Genomic DNA, 11,489 nt, shown 5'->3' on the forward strand with positions numbered 1-11,489 from the left:
GGTTCTAAACATAGAATAATGTCAACAACTGACAAAGAGGGAGCTTGATTATTTAATTTTTACTTTTCTTCTGGCTTATCTAGCAACAAAAGTTATACTCACACTGAAAAAGGTAAAATGGCCATCATGAATATGGAATTGAAGCTTCACTAGAAAATAATACAAGCAACTAGCTATCCAAAACACATTTCAGAGCTGTCAACCCAAGAAAATATATCCTAAGTTGCAAGAACCTGTCATTTTGACCTCAACATCACTGTCATCAACCTTTACAATACAGGATGGTAAGGCAGACAACATAACATGAATATTTTATTTAAAAACATGTGTACATGAACTAACAGAAAGAGAACTCAAGAATACAATCTCATTTACAATCACAACAAGAAGAGTAACGTATCTAGGAAAAAATTTAACCAAGGAGGTGAAAGACCTATACAATGAAAACTATAAGACATTATTGAAAGAAATCAATGATGACATAAAGAAATGGAAAGATAGTCCACACACATGGATTGAAAGAGCAAATATAGTTAAAATGTCCATACTATCAAAGCAATCTACAGATTTAATGCAATCTCAATCAGAATCCCAATGACATTCTTCATAGAAAGGAACAAAGAATCCTAAAATTCACATGGGGCAACAAGAGACCACGAACAGCTAAAGCAATCCTGAGAAAAAAGAATAAAGTTGGAGACAACACAATCCCTGACTTCAAAATATACTGCAAAGCTATAGTAATCAAAACAGTGTAGTACTGGTATGAAAACAGGTGCACAGATCAATGGAACAGAATTGAAAGCCCAGAAATAAAACCACACATCTATGGACAGCTAATCTTCAACAAAGGAGCTAAGAAAATACAATGGAGAAAGGAAATTCTCTTCAATAAATGGTGTTGGGAAAACTGGGCAGCCACATGCAAAAGAATGAAGGTATCTTTCACAATATACAAAAATTAACTCAAAATGGATAAAAGACTTGAAGGTAAGACCTGAAACCATAAAACTCCTAGAATAAAATATAGGTAGTACACTCTTTGACATCGGTCTTAGAAGGATCTTTTCAAATACCGTGTCTACTCAGACAAGGGAAACAGAAGGAAAAATAAACAAGTGGGACTTCATCAGACTAAAAAGCTTCTGCCAGGCAAAGGAAACCGGGAACGAAGTGAAAAGACAATCCACCAACTGGGATAAAATATTTGCAAATCATATATCTGACAAAGCGTTAATCTCCAAAATATATAAAGAACTCACACAACTAAACAACAACAACAACAAAAACACAATCAAAAAATGGGCAGAGGATATGAACAGACATTTTTCCAAAGATATACAGATGGCCAACAGATACACGAAAATATGTTCAACATCACTAATCTTCAGGGAAATGCAAACCAAAACTATACTAAGATATCACCTTACACCTATTAGAATGGCTATATTCACCAAGACAAAAAATAATAAATGTTGGAGAGGATGTGGGGAAAGGGAACCCTCATACACTGCTGATGGGAATGCAAACTGGTGCAGCCACTATGGAAAACAGTGTAAAGATTTCTCAAAAATTCAAAAGTAGAAATGCCACACAACCCAGCTACCCCGCTACTAGATATTTATCCAAAGAACTTGAAATCAACAACTCAAGGAGACTTATGCACCCTTATGTTCGTTGCAGCTTTATTCACTACAGCCAAGACATGGAAGTAACATGTGATCATCAACTGATGATTGGATAAAGAAGATGTGGTGTATATATATACAATGGAATACTACTCAGCCATAAAAAAGATGAAATCGTCCCATTCGCACAACATGGATGGACCTGTTGTGTTATGCTAAGCGAAATAAGCCAGACAGAGAAAGACAAACACCGTATGATTTCACTCATTTGTGGAAGATAAACTAACACATGGACAAAGTGAAGAGATTAGTGGTTACTAGATGGGAAGGGGGTTGGAGGGAGGGCAAAAGTGGCAAAGGGGCACATTTATATGGTCACTGACAAATAAGAACGTACAACTGAAATTTCACAATGTTATAAACTATTATGACCTCAATAAAAAAATATGTATACAACATTGTGATACTGTAAGGAATATATATAGAAAAATGGTGGAAGTTAACGCACCAAAATATGAAGAGTATTTCAGTTAGGAGGAAATTTTTTTCTTGCTTTCTCTATTTCCAAATTTTATGTAATGTATTTCTATCACTTTATGATGGGAGAAAAAAGGAATTTTTAAAAATGATAAACAAGAGAGATGCCTGAAGACACAGAAGGAAAAGCAATAGATTGTGAAAACCAAGTTATCAGTAATTTTGACATAAATCCACAGCCCAATGGCATGAATTGTTGAACATGATGGTTTATGAGCATTTAGTGAACGGGAAATGATCACTAAAATGCAACATGGGCTCTCTTTGAAGAGGTTGCAACAAATTATGCCCAATGCTGTTTTTGACCTAGTTATTAGGTTACTAGATGAGAGGAAGTGCTTTAGCTGTAATGTGTGTCTCCATTTTAGCAAAGTAGCTGATGAGTTAATTTTTGCTAGTATCCTTGCGAGTGAGACGCTGAAACGTGGATTGGACTATAGTTCTATTGGTTGACTTAGCAGCTACTTTCACAAACTGTATGTGAAAAGTTCTGCTCAGCAGCTCTAATGTGAAACAAACAAACCCCACAGGGTTTGATTAGCTATAGGTCTAGATTGCACGAAAGCAAAAGAGGGCTTGGAGAATGGCTCACTATTTTTAAGAGAGTAGAGACATGACTATCTCCCATTGCTTTTTTGTTTAAATTTGAATCTTTAAATTTAAAGTGAGTATGGACACCCGACAATGTTGATTTATATAGACCCCTCATGAAGCTCATACATCTTAAGAAACATTCTTCAAACAGCTCATTATATGAACATGCACAAATACGTCAAGGACCTTTACAGACAACTTCTCTTCCCTTCCTAGGTGAAAATAAATCCAGCTGATTATTTAACCTGTCAAGGGTATTCATGACTTTCCCTTTGTTTCTACCTGTTCTTATATTAGCTTTCTTCAACATAGTGTGCTCCCCTTCACATAGTTGCTCTGCTCCAAAATCTTCGCATTTATCTACTAATATTCTAGAGCTAAAAATCCTCACACTGCCTATAAGAATACACTCCTCTACCCACTCAGTCCATTATTTGAAAAGCTGATAATTTAGAAAAACTTTTAAGAAGAAAACTATAGAATTCTGTCGCCAGTCCTATTCTTTTCAGTATTTTCAACAAATTGGACGAAGACTAAAAAAACTTCTATAAATTTTCAGATGTTGCACAGCTGAGAGAATGCAGACAGAGTTGATCACAAAAAGCTTAGCGTATCAGCCCGAAACCACAGGATAAATTTCTCAAGATTGATGTCAATCTCAGCACGTAGACTGATTAAGTAGGGGACGGAGCAGTTCCAGCCTGAAGGAGTTCCAGATGTTCTCACTGGCCACAAGTTTAACCTGACCCAGTAGCGACGTGGCTGAAATGTAATCGAATTAGCCTGTGTTCAAAGACAGAGAGAGCTCCAATCTTAGACACAATTGCTTCTTTGTCTTGTGCTGGTCAGACCAAAATTTGGCAGCTCTTAAGGAGCACATTGAAAAGCCAGACCTCTCTGAAAGACAACGAAAAGTCTGAAGGTCATGTGATAGGATAATAATTCAAAGAATCATGGAGGTTTACCCTAGAGACCCTAGAGACAAGGAGACTTAGAAAGCTGTCTCCAAAAAACTAAAAACCAAAAAAAAGTAAGTGAAAAAAAGCACAAAAAAACAAACAAAAAGCTGTCTCCAAATATTTCAAGAACCATTATGTGGAAGAAGTTTTAAACATGTTTTGAGATCTTCCTGTAGGCAGAACTTGGATTAATGAGTAGCATTTAAAAGGAAGAAGGATTCAATTTGTGAAAGGAACATTTAGTAAAGATTTTCAGCAATGGAATGGGTTTCTGTAAGAAGTGATGAGTGTCCTGTCATTGGTAACATTGAGGTTCTGGGCCCTTGCAGTTCAACTGAGTGATCATCCCAAAGAATAATCAGGACACTCTTCTGCTTAGACACTCCATGGCTCCCCATTAAAATTAGAACAAAATGCAAACTTCTCACCATGGTCTACAGGGCCCCCCATGATCTGGCCCTTGTCAACCTGTATCCTCAGCTCTCTCTCCCTTCCTGATTTTTTCCATTTATTCATTATTCTATGACACAAATAGATGAAAGGTCAAGTGGTAAGTGCTATGAGGAATAATAAACAAGGTAAAATGAATGGTGAGTGACGGAAGGAAGTGCTACTTTAAATAGGACAATCAGGGCAGGCTTCTCTGAGGAGGTGACATTAGAACAGCAGCCTGATGTAAGAGAAGGAATGAGGCCCATGGATCCCTGAGAAAGCATCAAGGAAAAAGCTCCAGGTCTGGAGGGTGATGGGCGTGTCCAAGGAAGAGGCCAGTGAAGCTGGAGGGCAATGAGCAAGGAGTGAGAGAGGTTGGAAATGAGGTAGAGAGGGAACAGTGTGTTGAGGGCAGCAGCTCTTGTGGGGCTTCTCAGCTGGGCTCAGGACGTGAGTTTCACTGAGCAATATGGGAAGACCCAGAAGGTTCAGAGAGGAGAAGTGATGTAGTCTGAGTGATATTTTAAAAGGACCCCTCTGGTGGCTGTGTGAGGAATATTCTGCAGGTGAACAGAGGCAGAATCACAGAGACCAATAAGCTGGGCTCTCAAGAAGCAGTCTCTGAGACAGAGTTTAGGGTGCAAGAGGTTTATCAGGAACAGGAACCAACACTTGTGGAGGAAGGGGAGGAAGCAAGATTGGCAGAGAGAAAAGTGAACTGAAATTCGAACCCAGCAAGCCTTGGGCAACCCAGTGGGGAGCTCTGGAGCAAGTACTGCCTGTCAGAGTGTCCCGAAAGAGCTGGGCCTTTACATTCCCTTCTTGCTCAGAGACAGGATGCAGGTCGCCCAAGAAGGGCATGACCTCAGGAAGGCAGCTCTCTGTGGCAGAGGCAGACCCCAAAGGAGCTGACAGTGGGAGGCTGTGTGATGGCCACATTCCCCACAGGTGGGCAGCAAGTCCTTCCCTGAAGGTGGATTTTAGTGGCACATCTCTGTGACTACCACACGGGTGGATGCAGAGACTGCTAGAGTTTCTCCTTTATTCATTTTAGTCTAAGAACATCCCCAAGTTTTACCAGAGCCAATCGCTACTCAGCTGGATACTACATTTCCCAGCCTGCCTTGTAGCTAGGTGTGGTCATGTGACCACATCCTGACCAATGAGATGTGAGCAGAAGTGATATGTTCTACTTCAAGGTTGCATCCTTAAAAAGGAAGCCACCTGACCCTGCACACACATTCTCTGTCTTTTTCCCTCCCTTGATGTGGGATGGAATAGAAGGAGTGATCATGAGCCCGCTTCAACCATGAAGCAAAGAACAAGACCTTAAGGAATGCTGGAGACGCAAGATAGAAAGAATCTGGTTCCCTGGATGACCTCACAGCATAGGGCCTTCTACTTCTTGGCTAGAGAGAAATAAACAGCTGCCTTATTTGAATCACCATAATTTTACTTCAGCATCTTGGCTAGGATGATATTTGTGTCAGCACCTTAGCCAACACTGTAACTACCGCTGAGGCCGTTGCAACAAGTCCATGTTTGCACGAAGATGGTAGTCATGAAAGTGGTGGACAGTGATCAGATTCAATTTCATTTGGAAGAAATAGTCATTGTGATTTGCTGATGGATGCGATGTGAGATTCCAGAAAAAGAGAAGAGTCAAGAATGACCCAAACTATAGGCTTCAGCAATTGGAGAAAGAGATGCCATTTATTGAAATGGGGAGACTGCAAAGGAGCTGACTTCGAGGTTGGTTCATGGAACAAAAAGTTCAGTTTTTTACCTGGTAGATTTGGGATACCTGCTAGAGCCAAGTTGGAAATAAAAATGTGGAGTTGAAGAGATAGGTATAGGCTGGAGAGATGAATCTGGGAGAATACAGATGGTATATAAATCCACAGTCTTGTTTCTTTCCCTGAAACATGCCAGAATGCTCCTGTCCTCAGGATATATGGAAAGCACTTCTCACATGAGGGTCTAATGGCCTCCTTCAGGGGAAGGTCAGAAGTCCTTCCTACACAAGCCATTTGTCAAATTCCTTCAGCTTAAAGTGTTCAAAATATTCAATCTGTCATATTTTGGGGTAGGGTGTCCTGAACCCTGTCACTGCAATGCTTTTCTTTCCTACCCGTGTGAAACCCAGGAAGAGGACAAAGGAGATTACCTTCATGGAAACCAACTTGCGCTGCTTTGTTTTCAAAGGAGACACGCTCTGCTTCCATTGTCCCGTTGACGCTCCTAGAGGGCAGATTCCCCCAGCCTGAGCAACCACCTTTGAGGAAGAACGCTGCTGGAGAAGGACGTCAGACTCCGTCAACTGAGGGTAGCACAGTCGGCTGCTGGTCTGATTTGGCCTCTCTGGTTTAGCCAACGTCACTCCAAACTAGCCCCATCGCTCTCCTAGTTGGAGGTGGACAGAAAAAGGAAAAAGAGATGAAAAGGAAAGGAAAGGGATCTGTATATTCATCATTCTTCATCTCCAGTGTACATGTGAATTTTCACTTAGGAGAAAGCTGGATGTGTGGAATTTCCAAATATAAGAAGTTCAGATGTTCATACTTTCCCTGGGAATGTTAAAAACTGTTGTACCATTATTACAATCTACATACACATGTTAAAAATTATTCCTACAGGGCTGGCCCGGTGGTGCAGCAGTTAGGTGTGCACATTCCATTTCAGCAGCCTGGGGTTCGCCGGTTCGGATCCTGGATGCGGACATGGCACCACTTAGCAAGCTATGCTGTGGTAGGCATCCCACATATAAAGTGGAGGAAGATAGGCACGGATGTTAGCTCAGGACCAGTCCTCCTCAGCAAAAAGAGGAGGATTGGCAGCAGATTTTAGCTCAGGGCTAATCTTCCTCAAAAAAACCCAAAAATTATTCCTACAGTATAAAATGTAATTAGTGAGAAGTCAGTTACCTTCTCATCTTGGCCCACCCTGGTTTTCCTCCTTAAAGTCAAGTCAATCACTGTTACTACTTTCTTGGGTATCCTTCTATATACTTTTTTTTTTTTCTGGTGAGAAAGATTGGCCCTGAGCTAGCACCTGTTGCCAATCTCCCTCTTTTTGTTTGAGGAAGATTGCCCTGAGCTAACATCTGTGCCAATCTTCCTCTATTTTTTGAATGTGGGACGCTGCCATAGCTTGGCTTGATGAGTGGTATATAGATCTGCACCTGGGATCTGGACCAGCAAACACTGGGCCACAGAAGCAGAGCTTCTGCACCTAACCACTATGCCACTGGGCCAGGCCCTGTTGGGTATCCTTCTAAAGATACTCTACGCTATTTACTTATTCTATGATATTCTACTTACACCAATGTGAGTATATTATATACTCTGTTCTAGATTATGTTTATTTCACTTAACAATACGTCTTGGAGATCATCCTGTATCTGCACACATGGATTGGCCTTATTTCCCAAACAGTTGCACGGCATACTCATTGCGTGGGTATATCATAATTTGTTTAGCTAGTACCCTCATGATGGAAATTTAGCTTGTTTCCAGTCATCTGCTATTACACCAGCGCTGCTAGGAATATCCTTATACACATTCCTTTGAGTACATGTTTGAATAAATCCATAAGATGAATTCATAAAAGTGGAATCACCAAACCAAGGGTGTGTGCATTTTAAATGTTGATAGATGTCCTCAAATTGCCTGGATTGGAATTTGGCAGAGATTCTGGAATGGCCTTTCCTTGAGATTGCAGCAATTTCACAGCTACCAATAACATCTAAGAGAAACACTGGCTATTTAACTCATATCTCTTTGGACATTTCCTTCGATGAACACCAGATGGCAGAACAGACCCTAATGTGTCTGCCATGGGTGACTTGAAGATGAGCTGAAAAGACTTGAAATCTCATTTTGGTTATGTAGATTCAGTAGACGAATTTGGCGAACCAGTTGCACATTAAGGAATCTCTATAGATAGAGATGTTTCAATTCATCAGTAATAGCAGATGGGAGCCTGTGCCTTTTTTTTCTTTTACTTGAAAGAACACTAAAAAGATCCTCATCTTTTGCTCCATAATTCTTCCCCATTACCCAAACGCTACCTTTCTCCAGCTGAATGGAAAATGTGTGAATGGGAGCGAGAGCACAAGTTAGCAATAATCACTCTGGGATTTGCATTTATGTGTGAAAGTGACTTATTTAGTTCATGTTGCTGCAACAAGGAAATGTATGAACATATGTAAGTCACATAAGAATATTTCTTCAAGCAAATAGAAATGAATAATTAAAGTTGATGTATTTACTATGATAAGGCTTCCATTTGGCAGAACACCAGCAAACCAATTTCACAGCAGAAAAACAATATTTTTTTTCCTGGAGAGTGTGTCATTTGAACAGAATAAATCCAATTAGAGTTGTACCTGCTTTGCAACTTATAAGTATATACTTCTAGATGTGAGTTTAGATAGCTGCTCCAACCACAGCCCACAGCCCACAGCCCACATATAGCCAGCAGAGAAAGTATTCGTTAACTTGTACATACACGCCTGCAAAATGCTTTCTAGTCTGCAAGGGAATATATTTTTAAACCAATCCATCGTTTTCCTAAAAGGTAAACAGGTGGGAAGTTAATCAAATTGGTCTCCTGAGCTACCTGTACAAGATGAATATTTACTACCTATTACAGAGTCTACTGTTGCTCAGCCTGAGCAGATGACAGAGGTCTTATTTGTAAACTATCTAAAGACAAAGTGTACCTAATTTTAGAGGCAAAAATCATCTCGTTACTCCAGTTCCTTGGGACACTAAAAGTCTTGAAGCTGAACAGGAAGGGACCCCGCCTCAAAGACAGAAAAACTAAGATTTATGAAGACCCATTAAATGCTAGATCTTTTCCAACTGCTGTCTCATTTAATGTTGATTACAACTTTATGAGGCAGAAGTTATATCTGTTCTAGATGAGGAAATCATGGCTCAGAGAAGTTCAATGACTTCCCCAAATTAATACAATTACTGAGTGGCCAAGCAGGAGTGGGACCAGTCTTTCTCCTAGACCAGTTCTCGGTTCTCAGTGGGTGGCCCCCAGAGCTGTAGCATCAGCATCACCAGTATAACTGGAAATTTCTTCCAAAGGCAAATTCTCAGGGGGCAATCTATTCCTTCTGAATCAGAAACTCTGGAGGGGGCGCCCAGCAATCTGTATTTTAATAAGCCCTCCAGGGGATTCTGATGCAAGTCCGAGTATAAAAACCACTGTCCTAGAGTCATTCTCCTTCCGCAACATCATGATGCATGGGAGCGATGCACAGGAGGGGGAACTAGTGTTCATCGAGGCACCATCATGAGCCAAACACTACGATAGATGTGTCACATCTTCCTTCTTTTACTCTTCACAACGGCCACGCAAGTTAGGTATTATTTTTATTTTACACTGAAGAAACCAAAGCTGAGGATGATAAGGTCATTTGTTGAAGCCCCCAGTACAAGTAAGAGTCAGAGGGGCAATTTATACCTGGCTCTATCTGATTCTACAGCCTAGGTTTCTTCCATAATCCACTAGAAAGTTCTATTCTAACAGCGATATTGTTCTGCTAAAGTGTTTGTCTAGCGGAGGATGATAAGGTCATTTGTTGAAGCTCCCAGTACCAGTAAGAGTCAAAGAGGCTTCACACACAACTGTAACCAGCTTGATTGTGTAGTTTCCCAGCCTAAATCTAGATCAAAGACAATGAGTGAGAGGATGCTGCTAAAAGCATATTAAAAGGAGCCAAAAATAACAAAGGGACAGGGGAATAGTCTGGAAGGAGATAGTAAAAACTATTAAAAAGTGAATAACCTTTTAAAAAGATTTAAGACTGTATCACTTTATAATCAGAAAAAGCAATAAAGGTTAGTTACAAAGAGTTAAATGTCTGGGGCTATTTTGTATAAGGGTTAACACTACAACATTTCTTGAACCTGTCACTGTAATAATGGGTATTATAATGCTGGATTAGCCATTGAAAATAGGTTGAGTTTTCCATATAACAATGTATGAAATGCATTTCAGAAAGATCTGCACGAGAAACAGTTAAAATGAAAAATGCTTGGGCTCTGGAGGCACAAGATATGGGTCACCTGTGCAATTCTTCCATACAGACTTTTGCATTCCTCAAGGCCACTATTGCCTCAAATCAAGTTGGCCTTGGACTCCTCAAGCTGCCTCTCCTGTTGTCTCATTTTTATTGTGAAAGGACCCCTTGTTGTACCCATCCCTAGACTTCAACCTGGAGAGACTGAGGTACGGACCCAGCTCCAATTACCTGGAAAAGGGCTGAAGCTCAGATTTAAGTTACTAAGGCTCCTGAAATAACAGATAAGAATCCTGGAGGAGTTGACCCCTCCGTTTATCCTTCTGACACAATAAAAAAGGCCCCACGAGACTGCTCCAGAAGAGACTTTCAAATACCTTCTAATCCGTTGTTGCCACCATGAGATTGGTCACCATCAGAGCTTCTTTTTTTTTTTGGCAACATTCCTAACCAAGATTTTTTTGCTCACTGAGTCATATCAGACTTTGATAGTTACAAATAAAAGATGCACTAGCAGACCACATATCAGAATCTTGAATGTCCAGGAGAAATAGGTCAAAGAGGTTTACAGAGAATCCAGGAAATTGGCAAAAAAGAACAGGTCAGCAGGCCTGCATGAGGGTTCTGCCCCACGAGCATCCTTCAGCACATGCTCCAAGTGCCCAGCCAATGGGAAGGCACAGCTGCTAACAAGATCATGATAATTCAGAGCTCCCACTGGGTCTTGCCTGGGTAGTCAATGAAGTCTCACCAGGGGAAAGAAAAGAATGTTCCCCTCTGAATCACTCATCAGGCTGGACTCATTACTGGCTTCTCTATCGTTGGACAAAAACAACAGGACAGCAATTTAGGGATGGCTGATTTAAAGCACATCAGAGTGCAGTCACTGAGCAGATACAGTGGCACCAAATTCAAGGGAACACCTTAAGTGACTCCTACCAGCAATGTGGGTTTCAATCAGCACCATCTGAACGAGCCTCATAAAAAGTGCAGATCATAAAGCCACAGCATTTTCCACGAGCTCTCACAAGTGGTGGAATATCTGAGGAACTGGGCTAACACGTAGGGTGGGGTGGAAAAACAGCAGTAGAAGAGACAGCCACACCGGAGTCCAGCTCAACTCCGGGTCCAGAAGTCCCTCTGCCTCTCCTCCCAGCTTCAGCTCTGCTAGCAACTCCTTTTCTTCAGTCTGCTTATCAATATTGGTGCACAGTTCCTACTATGTGCCAGGCACTCTGCTAAGTGCGTTCCATACTTTACCTTATGTAATGCTCACAATTCTATGACATAAGCACTATTATT

Source organism: Equus przewalskii, chromosome 10 (genome assembly GCF_037783145.1).
Source record: "Equus przewalskii isolate Varuska chromosome 10, EquPr2, whole genome shotgun sequence".
Taxonomy (NCBI): domain Eukaryota; kingdom Metazoa; phylum Chordata; class Mammalia; order Perissodactyla; family Equidae; genus Equus; species Equus przewalskii.